Source organism: Paralichthys olivaceus, chromosome 12, assembly GCF_024713975.1.
Source record: "Paralichthys olivaceus isolate ysfri-2021 chromosome 12, ASM2471397v2, whole genome shotgun sequence".
NCBI lineage: Eukaryota > Metazoa > Chordata > Actinopteri > Pleuronectiformes > Paralichthyidae > Paralichthys > Paralichthys olivaceus.
The window spans coordinates 1,358,131-1,371,776 of NC_091104.1; the positions used below are offsets into that span (position 1 = coordinate 1,358,131).

At 40.7% G+C, this 13,646-nt stretch overlaps 1 protein-coding gene across 2 annotated transcripts in view; it reads left to right on the plus strand.

Moving 5' to 3' along the window:
• The first annotated feature begins 4,463 nt into the window (after window positions 1–4,463).
• The window catches only part of dicer1 (dicer 1, ribonuclease type III), an 81,372-nt gene continuing 72,189 nt past the window's right edge, over window positions 4,464–13,646 (plus strand). For both annotated transcript variants that reach the window (XM_020103070.2, XM_069536436.1), the window contains exon 1: window positions 4,464–4,684. The gene's annotated coding sequence lies outside the window, so the exon portion shown is untranslated. The remainder of the gene's footprint in view (window positions 4,685–13,646) is intronic.

Below are 13,646 nucleotides of genomic sequence, written 5' to 3' on the forward strand. Positions count from 1 at the left end.
TCTCGTTTCAGGTCACTTGCCCTCCTCATGTGATTGTCTTCCCCGATCCTTATTATACTCACCTGTTTCCCATTACCTCCATGTGTGCTTATAGTCTGCGTCTCCCCTTTGTCCTGTGCCAGTGTGTCTTGTCCCTTGTCGAGCCTCACCAGCCTTTAGTCAAAGATCCACAATTACAGTCAGTTGCCTCGTTAAGAGTGTTTTTTGTTGCCGTTTGCCTCTTAGTTTTCGTAGGTCCTTTTGTTAGTGTAGTTTAGTTATTGTTAGATCTTGTCCCTCTTCTAATTTTCATAGCCTTTTTCCCCCCTTTAGATCAGACCTTAGTTAAGTGTTGTTTTTTCTTTCCCTTATCCCTTCACGGAAGGCAGGATTTTTGATTTGTACGTTTTGTAATCATTCCCTCTTTATCGAGGCGCCCTCTGTTTTTTCAGTCATTGTTTTTTTGTGAAAAAAAAATACACAAGCTGCATCAGCTTTTTTCCTAACTCTGCATCCCAGTCCTTCCTCCAAGTCCTGTGCGTGACACAAGTGTTGAATCACAGAGTTGCTTACTGGGGCTGTGAAGTATTGAGAAGAGAGGTGGAGATGCAGTAGATTAAAGTAAAGAAAAAAGTCTCTTATGCGAAGGCAGTTAGAGCCGGACAGGAAAAACAGACAAGGGATCAAAACCACAATGAAAGGAAAATGGCAATGAAGATAGAACAGGAGGTGGTAAGGAGGATGTAGGAAGAGAAAACCAGGATGGTGACCTTCATAGTGGGAGTGATAAATGCAACAGTGGAGGTTAAGACTAAAACAGAAATAATTAAAATAATTGTCAAAGCACAGTGCATCATCTTGGAATGACTGGTTTGAAATAGGATGAAGTGAGAGACAATCTTAGTACACAAGCAGGTCAAGAGGCACCATGTGAAGAGTGTTGATATTTATAACAATTTTACTACTCCAGTATTTTTCCCCCTTCACTTGTGTGTTCTCCCCTCCACAGGGGATGCGACTCACTAACAGAACACACAGCTAATTGTAATGGAATTTTCATAGACACTGTCTCTTGTCCTCTCTGGGGCAGAGTGCAACAGGCTGTTGTGTTTGGGAAGTGTGAGAGCTTGGCCAAGGTCAAAGCCTTCACTCCCTAGACATCACAGATATGAGACTGCGTAAGCAGGCACTACTGTCTCCATAACTAGTAAATACATTTGATTGTTTAGGAACAAGCACACCCATAGATTAAATGATCTGTTGGGGTTTACAGTGTGACTGCAGGAAAGCAGACTTCAGAATATAAGAGAGCATCATGCACAGATGTTGTATGGATGAATTCTGATTTTCTCCTTGGCCAAGCTTCAATAAATATTTCAGCATAAGACATCAAAGGGCTCCTGAACGCTTTCTTCATTGATGAGTTGACCATTGATCAGCAGATTTTCCACAACACTAATGACCCTGGAATGGAAACGACAAAGAGGAAGGCAAGCACAATTCAAGAAGCTAACACAACAGAATCAGACAAGAAGCTCCAGGTGTGTCCCTGTGGCTGGAGGAAAATATAATCGGTAAACGGTCTAAAATTACACCAAAGTAAGATGAAGGGCTTGATCAAAAGAGAGCAGGGACCTTGCATTGATCAGTACTTTCTAAGAAGTCAATCAAGTCAGTCGAGTGAAGTCCAGTCACCGGACTCAACCCAAAGTTCGTAGGACATCAGTCCCCCTGTATCTGAGGAAGTTATCTCTAAGCACAGAGGCATTAACAGAAGAGCCTATAGAGCCCACCCAGCCAGGAAAACCAACAAGGGAAAAGAAACTGGGCTGAAGCATCAGAAAAAGCAAAATGGGAGGCCATCAATGTAGACCTAAGCACCATTCTGGGAAAGATAAAGGGCACAGGTGAGACAAAACTTAAAAGGATGGGTAACGTCATCTATGACTACAGAGCGGAACATTTTGAAGTGACACAGAAAGAACAGATAACATCAACAATGGAAAACAGAAGGCAGCTGAAAATAGAACGCCTGGTACAAGAGAGAAGGCAGCTTAAAAAGCAGTGAAAGAAAGCATCAGAGGAGCAGACAGAAGGAGGGAATTAACATGCAGGAGAGTATCAACAGCTGACTGACAACCTTAAGGCAAGCAGAGCACCCAAGAACAGCTCGGAAAAGTAAAGAATGAGTAAGAATGCAGTTCTTTAAAGACCCCTTTAAGTCCATGAAATCTGTCTTCACCACAAACAAGGGAGGAACCCTGAGGACCTCAAAGCAGCTCAGTCAGACAACTCACATTCAAATTTTTATTGCAAAAGTAGAACAGGTTAGTGGTGGCATCTAGGCTCTGACTTCATCACTCCCCCATGATATGATTACACAGTTATAATGGGAGTCATGAGGAAATACTTGTAACCGCCCATTGGCACCTACAGGTGGATGCTGGGGTGGTGGAGGGGCTGAAGCAACTGGCATCAATTCTGACACAGTGGGGCAAGCAAAGAGAGTGATTGGAGATTTTCTCTGCATAAATAGACCACCTAATAAGGCAGGTGTATATTATAGATGATTGTAGAGAATGAGGTACTGTATGTCACATGATTGGAGCAGCGCACCTGCCTGAACAAGCTCGAAGGCATCGCTCCATTTCAGTCAGACAACTCACGTTCAAATATTTATTGCAACAGTAGAACAGGTTAGTGTTTGATGTCTAGGCTCAGATTTAATCACTCCCCCCAATAGGTTTACATAGATATGATGGGAGTCACAAGCAGATACTTGTAACCCCCCCAAAACCGCACGAATTCGGAGCCTGACGTTATGGATCAGTATCTTCTATGTGTGGGCCATTCACCGCTGCGGTGTGGCCATTCTCCGTAGGCACATTGGCCTGCAGGAGAATATACTACCTAGTGAGACTGCTACAAGAGTGAGGACTACCAAAAGAGTGAGAAACTACCAAAACGCTAGGGAGAAAAACTTAGAAACCTCAGAGAGAGACGCATGTGAGGGTTCCCTCTTCCAGGACGGACAGGAATGTGATAGATGCAGTGACAAGGGTTCAGCGAATCATCGGCAGAGGTGGCAAAACTACTCACTTTCTTTACTTAAGTAAAAGTAAAGAAACTTGTGTAAAAAAATACTCTGGTAAAAGTAGAAGTAATGATTCAACTCCTTTACTCAAGTAAAAGTAAGAAAGTACAGACTATGAAATGTACTTAAGTACAAAAGTAAAAATAAAATTTAAACTTCAGTGATATATGATGCTTCTTTAGATAACAAACAAAATAGGATAATTTTACTCTTTTGCACAGAGCTGGTACAGAGAAAAAAAAACACTGGACACAGTCTAGTTTTGCTGCCAAATTTCAGACAGAATAATATAGACTGAACTGAACTGAGGTCCTGCATGAGCATCTGGATCATTTACAGGGAATAAATGAATGGGGAATGTGCTGGCCTTGATTAAGTCCCTGCCCTTTGTACACACCGCCCGTCGCTACTACTGATTGGATGGTTTGGTGAGGTCCTTGGATCAGCCCCGACAGAGTTGGTCATGGCCCTGGCGGAGCACGATCAAACTTGACTATCTAGAGGAAGTAAAAGTCATAACAAAATTTCCATAGGTGAACCTGAGGAAGAATCATTACCGGTACAGCTGCTTGACCTTGGTCGACCATGGCAGCCCGACCAACCTCCAGACGCTTAGGGTCCTGCACTGCCCTCCCCGACAGCACACAAGCTGCAGGGGCCTGTGTGTCTCCTGAGGTAGGGGGCAAGCGAGTCAGCGAGAGGTGCTCTGTGCCCGCAAAGCATAAAAACAAGTAACGATCCAGTTTTAAGAATGTAAGGAGTAGAAAGTACAGATATTTGTGTTCAAATGTAGCGAGTACAAGTAAAAGGTTGTGAGGAAAATAAATACTCAAGTAAAGTACAGATACCTGAAATATCTACTGATGGCAACATTACAAAAGTGGTAAATGCTTTACTGCCCGAACTTCTTTTTAAATATGTTGCAAGAATCAAAATTTAGTTTAAAAAAAAGTGTTTATTTTGAAAAATCAATAAAATTCATTAGGTCAAACGTCAAATAATGTGCTTTTGTATTGTTTTTAATGTAATACAGGTCAAAGATCATTTATAAACCACTGTTCTCAGTTTTAATTTTATATGTAACATACTGTCCCAACTTTTTCAGATTTTGGGTTGTACTAGTCAATTGCAGGAAATATAAACCACAAAGGAAGGAAATGATGGAGTGAATGAAAACGACAGGAGTGTAAAAGGAATGATGGAGTGAGGGAGGACAAGGCAGGGAACATCTGGGAAACTCTCTTAGGAGAACAGGACTCATGAAAATAATCTGAGAAGACAAACCGGACACTGTAGTAGTTAAATAACACCAGAAGATGGCAGTAATGCAACAACAAGAATGCAAGCCACTGTTAAAATCCGAAGAAGAAGAAGAAGCTAGTGGACTGGGATTCTCGTTCTCTGAACGAGACTGGCGTGTCATTAGTTCCGCGGATAGTTACGTAATATACGTTATATTTCTGGCGTAGCGGGGCCCAAGTTAAAGGACGTGGTCCCACCGTGAGAGGAAACCTAGCTAATCGGATAAGCGAGGGTGGATAGCAGTGAGGATATCAAACGAATGATTTCAAGCCAATTAGTCAAGATGATCAATCTCTAAACATACACCAGGTGAGATAAAGTACATAACTGTATGAGTCGTTTTTCTCAAATACTATTTTGAATGTGTCGGCCTTGTTAGCTATTAGCTAGCTAGCTAGCTGATGGTGCATGGCGGCTATAGTTGTTGCTTAAATGTTGTGTTGAATTACACGCTGTACGTTTTGGATGAAGCCATGTTTTAAATTAACTCCACAAATCACACAGTCAGGAACAGCCCGGCATAATCGGAAATATGTGTCTTTGGTCATTAAGATAGCTAGGCCAAGATCTGGCTTTTGGTAGGCGCGATTCTTTCGAGTTCATATTCGCTTTCCATTTTAGGTTAAGGTACTCTGTTGGATACTGCAAGAGGGGTTCCAGTGCACGTCGTCTTTGCCTACTTGGTAACGCAAGAGGCCAATGGACTGTCGGTGGCAATGCATACTTAATTTGTTTAAGTGAAGCCAATACGCTAATTTAACATGAACTTTGTTATTAGCTAACGTTACGAATCATACTTTTTCAATTGAATCAGGCCAAGAACCTTAAAATCATTCGTTGCTCCTGTTGTTTAAGACGATTAATCAGATTTCTTAATTCAGCTAACTGTGTAACAGTTTGTGCTAAATTGACTTTTAATAGTTGTTAAATAGCTTGCTTATATTAGTCATCGTGGTCTCTACTAGTTAGTTCACCTGAGTGGTCAAGTGTCCAGCTACCTAGCTAATACGAAATACGTTTCTGTATTAGTTAAAGTAAAAAAAAGGTAAAACGTGACTAACAGAATGTGGTTTGGGGACTACATTAGTTTTATTGAAATACAAGTTGACTCACTTTAACCCAAGTACAGTCTTCAGCTCCCTCTTCAAACATGTCTCAGCTCAATACTCAGATTCAACTATTATGGCAGCCTGCACAAAGAGAGATGAGTGTAAGAAATGAGAAAGGGGAACTTACTCTGAACGTTTTTAACACAACAGACATGTAACTGCAAAGCAAACAATCTGGCCAATTCTTTGGATCCTGTTAGATGGAGTTAAAGTTTATCTATCAATCAAAAAAATGTTTTGTGTTTTCTGCAAATGGGTGGTAGAAATTATTTGAATTGAAATTATGTGTAGGCCTATTTACTTCTGATCATGATAGTGTGAACTATAAGTTCAATATGCGTGCTGTTCACTGTGACTCCTGACTGGACAGATTAGACAAAGAAGAAATCGGGAGCTCATGCAAATTCTGCATTGAGTCATGAGAATAAAAAAGCTGTTATGTTCTTTTTATTTGTGTGGCTCTGTCAGGTCCAACTCCAATGTTACTTTAAATCTTGCTGCCACAATTAATTGTGGGGCGGCATTTTTTCCTTTCCCTCACAAAGGGAGGGAAATGGTCCAGTGTTTCCGATGCTAAGATATATAAGATTTGAAGCATTGAAGCTCCTTTGCTTATCATTTAAATAATTTGAATAGTCTTATTATGGCGGTCATTGAAAGACATCTGCATCGTTTCACTCCGTTAGTAACCTTCTCAAGCTAAATGGACTATTTGAAAAACTCTTTAGCAGTCAGAGATGATACTAAAAAGACAAAAGCTACATTCGACCCTTTCCAGCTATTTATTTGAAAAGTAACTGTCTTCTTCTACAATGCTGTTTAAGTATTACAGACTTCTGCAATTTCAAGATTCACTGAAATACTGTAAATTAAATATGAAATATGTAGTTACTTACTGTAACTAACTTACTACATACTGAAATTAAATATGAACAAGTATTAAGTATGAAGTCAGAATTAAATTGTAGTTATCTGAAACTGGAATAATGACTAGTCAGAATCAAATTGTAGTTATCTGAAACTGGAATAATGACTAGTCAGAATTAAATTGTAGTTATCTAAAACTGGAATTATAGATTATAATATAATCAACTGAATTATAGTGAACTATAATGAAACACATATGTATGACAAAAGTAGTTTGAATCTTACTCTGCAATTTTATATATATATATATATATATATATATATATATATATATATATATATAAGAGTTTTGAGTAGTGATTGATTGAAGCAAAGATACTGTTTGACTACTTAGAATGATGTATATAAATCTTATATCAAAATTCCTACTAGCTACAGTGAAAGTAATTGTGGAAAATCACACTTGTTTAATGTTCAAACTACTTGTCCTACTGAATGGGCCGGAGACAGAGCTTTCTGTGTGACCGGAGGTGTGTCTATCAGTCACACAGTCTCTTTCACTCACAGAAGATGAGCTGCACTGGACTGAATTCATATCTGTATTGACAGAAAACCTAGTGATACATCTTACAGCAGGTTTTTTTTTTTGCTTTAGTACATAACCCCTGTAAATTCAGAAAATTAGAGTTAGGGCTGCATAATGATAATATGACTTTCGATAAATAAACATAAACAAAGGTTCAAAGGTTTCAAAGGTTTTATTTGTCATCTGCACAACAGATACAGCGTACATGTTGGCAATGAAAATCTTAAATCCCAGGCACTTCAAGCAACTCAACATGCAAGTGTCATAAAATAAGAGTAACTAAAAATACAAATAACAAGTACTAGTGCAAAAAATTAAACATTATAAGGTGCAAAAAATAAAATAAAACATAATAAAATTATAAAACATAAGGTGCTAAAATGAAATATATACATGTCAGGATTTAGCAGCAGCTATGGGGAGGTATGGACAGCTATGGATTATTGCACTCATTATATTTTTAAATTGGTTGGAAATATGATGAATAGAAATGATAATGACAATGAAAATGATTGTAAACTAAATAAATAAATGTCAATTTTGCTTATGAATAATATAATGTGTAAATAAACATGTTGTTTTAAACAGATGTAGTGACTTTCACAGAGCTCAGGAGTTCAGCAGTCTTACAGCCTGTGGGATAAAACTGTTCGAGTCTTGTGGTCTTGGTCCGGATGCTGCGGTACCGTCTGCCAGACGGCAGCAGAGAGAACAGTTTGTTGCTGGGTTGATGGGGGTCTTTCAGTATCCTGTTAGCCTTCTTCCTACAACGCTGGGTGTAGAGGTCCTCCATGGATGGTAGCTCCGTCCTGGTGATGTGCTGAGCAGTTTTCACCATCCTCTGTAGAGTCTTACGGTTGAGGGCGGTGCAACTGCCGTACCAGGCCGTAATGCATCCGGTCAGGATACTCTCGATGGTGCACCTGTAGAAGTTGCAGAGTATCCTGGAGTCCATGTTGAACCTCCGCAGCTTGCGGAGGAAGAAGAGCCGCTGACGAGCTGTCTTTGTGATGACTCTGGTGTGGGGGTCCATGTCAGGTCCTCAGTGATGTGAACCCTGAGGAACCTGAAGCTGCTGACTCTCTCCACAGGAGTCCTGTCGATGGTGATGGGGGCGTGTCCGTCTCTCTGCTTCTTCCTGTAATCCACAATCATCTCCTTGGTTTTGCTGACGTTGAGATGGAGGTTGTTGTCCTGGCACCAAGATGTCAGGGCTCTGACCTCCTCTCTGTAGGCCGTCTCGTCGCCATCTGTGATCAGGCCGATGATGGTGGTGTCGTCAGCAAACTTGATGATGGTGTTGGAGCTGTATGTGGCCACGCAGTCATGCGTGAACAGGGAGTAGAGGAGAGGGCTGAGCAAGCAACCCTGGGGGGCTCTGGTGTTCAGGGTCCGGCTGGAGGATGTGATGTTCCCCATCCGTACTGCCTGGCGTCTGCCCGTCAGGAATTCAGGATCCAATCACAGAGGGCGCTGTTGAGCCCGAGGTCCCTGAGCTTGATGACGAGCTTGGAGGGCACAATAGTGTTGAATGCTGAACTGTAGTCAATGAACAGCATCCTCACATACGTGTTCCTCTGGTCCAGGTGGGAGAGGGCAGTGTGGAGGGTGATGGCGTCGGCTGTGGACCTGTTCTCCCTGTAAGCAAACTGCAGGGGGTCCAGTGAGTCGGGGAGGGAGGAGGTGATGAACTGTTTGACTAACCGCTCAAAGCACTTCATGATGATGGGGGTGAGTGCAACTGGGCGTTAGTCGTTGAGGCAGTTGGTTTTTGTCTTTTTAGGTACTGGAATGATGGTGGACTCTTTGAGACAAGTGGGGACTATAGACAGGAGCAGTGACTTGTTGAAGATGTCTGTGAACACCTCTGCCAGCTGAACTGCACACACCTTGAGAGCACGACCAGGGATGCTGTCAGGCCCAGGAGCCCTATGTGTGTTGATCTTTTTTAGGGATCTGCACACATCTGCACTGGTTAGAACCAGGGGGCAGGGGCAGGGATCCTGAGCCTTCTGTACCTCGACAGCCGGGGGTCTCTCAAAGCGTGCATAAAATATGTTCAGTTCATCTGGGAGAGATGCACACACTTCTCTGCAGCACTTGTTGTTCTTTTATAGTCTGTTATAGTTTTTAGTCCAGACCACATGTTTCTAGCGTTGGAGCCCTTGTAGTCAGACTCCACTTTGTTCTTATAATGTCTTTTAGCACTGCTAATAGCTCTCCAGAGCGCATACCTGGAGTTCCTGTATTCATCCAAATCACCGGCGCTGTGCACGACAGCCTGAGCTTTGAGTTTGGCTCGGACCTCGCCATTTATCCAGGGCTTCTGATTTGGGAATGTTCGTACAGTAATCCGTGGCACGACGTCATCGACAGGGAGGGAGAAGGCGCACTGCCCGGTCACATATCCACCAAGTCCAGGACAGGCACTAGGGAGCCATGCACAGCTCCACTTTGTCCACTTACATTCTTAATTTGGGGTCTTTTCATACATGTTTGGACCATGATGTTATTTTTTTACAATTTTTAGCAGCTCTCTCAGTAATTTACTGCTCCTCCCTGTGTCTCTATGATTTGCGCAGTGAGCTGCGTTAACTGCACTGCTATCTCCTCCTGCTTTATACATATGTTGACTAAGTTTACAATGTCTGAGTTTAAACATGTGTTCGATCATACTGTTTGTGTGTGAGTCAGAGCACGCGAACAAAGGGAAAGAATGAGCAGGACGGCTGATGAATTACCTGCTCTGAAGAAAGAGCAGCGAAAAGCCCATCAATGATCTGAATATCTCTTAGTACTAATAAAAGTATTAGTACACCTGTATTTAGAAATGTCACCTGTGACAGATGTTTACATTTGGCCTGGACAGAGACTTATCCACATCTTTCGTCAGGTGACAGAGATTGAGAAATTAAGTGTTCATTGTTTTAGTGACATGTATTGATTTGGTGTGCTACCACTATTCTTACTGCCAATTGTGCCAAATGGTACTCGTAAACTGGAAACATCGCCATTTACACAATTTGTGTATCCCATGAGCTCCTAAATTATCTGAAATTAACGACTGGACTGTACCATTCAGAAACTTTCCAAGACCTGAAATTAAAACACTCTGCTTCTCTAAAATGACCAAATCCTGTAAAAGGGCCTCTACACCTTTACATCAGTAGCCTTACATAATACAGCCAAGTAGACTGAAGAAAGAGCTGAATGAGATCCAGGTGACAAATTATTAAAGATCCAGTACACACCACAAAATTTACTAGTTTTTCTTGATGTGCCTAAGGGGTTGCAAACCTCAAAGTCATCAATGTAAAGCAATACTGATAATTTCAAATCCTCCCCATTGAGAGAGAAAAAAAAAATAAAATATTTTCTTGAAAGTAAATTCCATCTCTCATTGATTTGTACCGCACTAAACCTGAGGTATTTTCCTGTGTCTTGTGGGTTTGGATTACACTTTCTAAAATGTCACTTTTACTTAACAGATGGGCAGAGAATGCAAAATAGGAATATACTGAAATGTCTTGGTCTTAGGATCAAGGATGTACTCAACTGGGTTCACTACATTAAAATGTTCTTTATAATACTCTATCTTTTTGTGAGCTATAGCCAAGTGGCCATCTTTTGTAAAGGCTTTGGCCAAAGGATTGGATTTGCACACTTAATAGCAAGCTCTTTGACAATTGACTCAGTTACTTGAACACTATGGTTTTTAAGAATGCTAGACAGGCTGTTATAGATGATCGGAACAGATGGGGAGCTTAACAAAAAGTGTAATTCCTGAATTAATTCATCAATAGCTGTTAGCTGGCACAAACTAAATATGTTCCAACTTCAATATAACCAAGGCATTATTCTGCTCAATAACCTTGGGAAAATCTTCACTACTGGAATAACTGTGCATCTACATCAGTTTCAGATTCAACATCTGTATGTGCAGCAGTAGAAACAAAATCATCAACAAGATTTATTATAACTCCTTGGTGCATTGTTTAGTCAGCCTTAAAACCCATTCACATGATCACAGTTCCGCCCTGAACAGATCCACATGTCAATATTGACTCATCTGCACAGCGCCACCTGCTGGCAACCGAAAAGTGACATGCTTTATACTTTTATGCACTGCTGCTGGCTGCTTCACAATATACAGCTCAAATTAGCTCAGACAAGCAATAAGAACATGGTCAGGATTGCGACATTGTCTCAAATCATGTAAACATTGAGGTGCAGCAAAGGTTGATCCTTTGCCAAAGAAGACAAAGTTGTCATAACTCCACTGTGCATTGTCCAATCGACACCAAAATTAAAACCTATGATCAAAGAAGTGGCCTGAACAGCTCTGTTTGTCAAAAGTAAATCAGGGACATAATGCCACCTACTGAACAGCGTGAAACTTAAGTTGTATTTAATTCCACTTTGCGTTGTCCAATTGGCACAACAATTTAAACCTAAGATTAGATTCCTGGCCTGAACTGCTCCATGTGTCAAAACTAATACAGGGTCATAGCACGTGATTCACTGTGAAACAGGACTTTTTTTTTTTACTCCACCATGCATTGTCCAATAAGCCCCAAAATTCAGTTTCATGATCAGAGTCTAACAGCTTCATATGTCAATATTAACTCAGGGTCATAACGCCAGTTTGAAAATTAAGTTGTTTTTGACACCACTGTGCATTGTCTGATCTGCACCAAAATTAAAACCTAAGATCAGAGTCCAGGCCTGAACAGCTCCACATTTCAAAATTAACTCAAGGTCATTGTGCTACCTACTGATGCGCCATGAACAGGATACACAGAGTTTGCTGCTGCTAGTTTTGCGCAACATGACAGAATACTTATCAGGTGCTTTATAGTACAGTATTCTTTTAAAGCAGCTGTGCCCTGGTGCTCGGGCGTATTCACTTGGTTAAAGGCTAGCTAACTTCAGCGGGCTAACGAGCAGCCTCGGAGCTAGTGTTAGCTTAGCGAACCGATTTGTTGATTAAACAGGAAGACAACTCGCTCTCGGTTCGCTAAGCTAACGCTAGCTCCGAGGCTGGCGAGACTCACAGGGGAGTAGTACTGGCGATTCATAGTAAATAAAGAGTTTTGTGGCAGATAATGCGTTATTTAGAGGCTGTATTGTGGATGCCCCAGTCACTTGCGTTGTATGGGTATACGCCGATCGTGTGTGGATCTAAAAGCGTCCGAAGGACTCCAAGTTAACCTTTATGGGTTAGTAGATCTACATACCATATGCTGGAAATAAGGACCAGGTTTAAAAAAAAAAAAACGAAAAAATCCTTCCCACGGTGCGCAAAACGCACGCAACACACAGCCATTTTGTCTGGTCCCCGACCGCCCTCCCCGGTGACTGCATCAGGTCCAAAGTTTGCAAGCGCTCAGGACCGCTCAGCGCTGTTACGCAGCCCTAGTTTTATCTTAGTTTAGTCTTCTTTGGGCTGCTTATATATGTTTTCATAGAAAGTTTCTAATGATTGTTGCATATCTTTTAATTTGTAGTGTTGTTTTAGTTATGGGGTCCTTTATAAATTTTAATTTCTGCTTGTTGCCTTTTTAATCTGTAAGACAGTAGTTTAGCTGACTTTCCACCTGCTTATATTTTTATTTTGGGGGGGAAAAAAGCTTTTTTGAAAAACATTTTTAATAGATCTCATTTAGTCATCTTTTTGTTATCTATTTCGATTTTTATTTTTGGATTTAGTAACTTCTTATGTATGTTAGGGTTAAGATTTTTTTTTTAAATCTGTAATTGCTCCATTTTTTTTTTTTCTTTTCTCTGATTTTTAAATTAGAGCTGCAGCCTATATTTTCCCCCCTCTGGACTGCTTTACATGCATCTGAAAGTATTTGAGAAGATAGTTCCTCATTATAATTTTCATTATAACAACTTATATATCAATTTCTTCCCTTATTTGCTGCTTTTTTAAATGTTCTATACCTATGTCCAATCTCCAGGCAGTGGTCTTCTTTACAGGTCTTAAAGCTAAATCCATTGAGATTGGGTTGTGATTTGTCAGCTCCATGGTCCCAATATTAAAAATGTGCATCCTATGTAAATTTCTTTTAAACATAAAGAAGTAGTCGAGCCCAGAATACACAGAGTGGGGGTGCGAAAAAAAAGTCTTCTCGGGCCCAGCACATATCTTCCATCTGTATCTTTCTTTATAAAAGAGAATTCCAAGTTCAAACTACTACTTACTAAGGTTGCTACTCCTCTTTTAGTGCCCTGACTACAATTAGATGAAAATTGAATAAATCTCCATCTCTAAAAGGTCCAGTGTGTAAGATTTAGGTGAAAGGGAACTATTGGCAGAAATGTAGAGTAATCCTCATGATGTTTTCACTAGTTCATTCAATCTAAATTGTATGAATTATAGTTTTCTTTACCCCAGAAAAGGCCCTCTATATTTAAATACTTTATATTTACATGGAGGGGGTCCTTTCTACAGAAGCCGCCATGTTTTTTACATCAGTCCAGAATCGACAAACTTATCACCTTTTGAGTTTTTATGACAACTGAAGGCTACCACAGGTTTTTTTTTCATGTTTGGAAGGGGAGGATGAGGCGAGGGGTGTTCAGCTGCAACATGCAACTTTAACACTCAGTACCACTTAATTGTACTACACACTGTACCTTTAACTTAGTGTCAAAGCGCCACCTACTGATTTGCCGTGAAAATGTAGTTGTTTTTAACTCCACT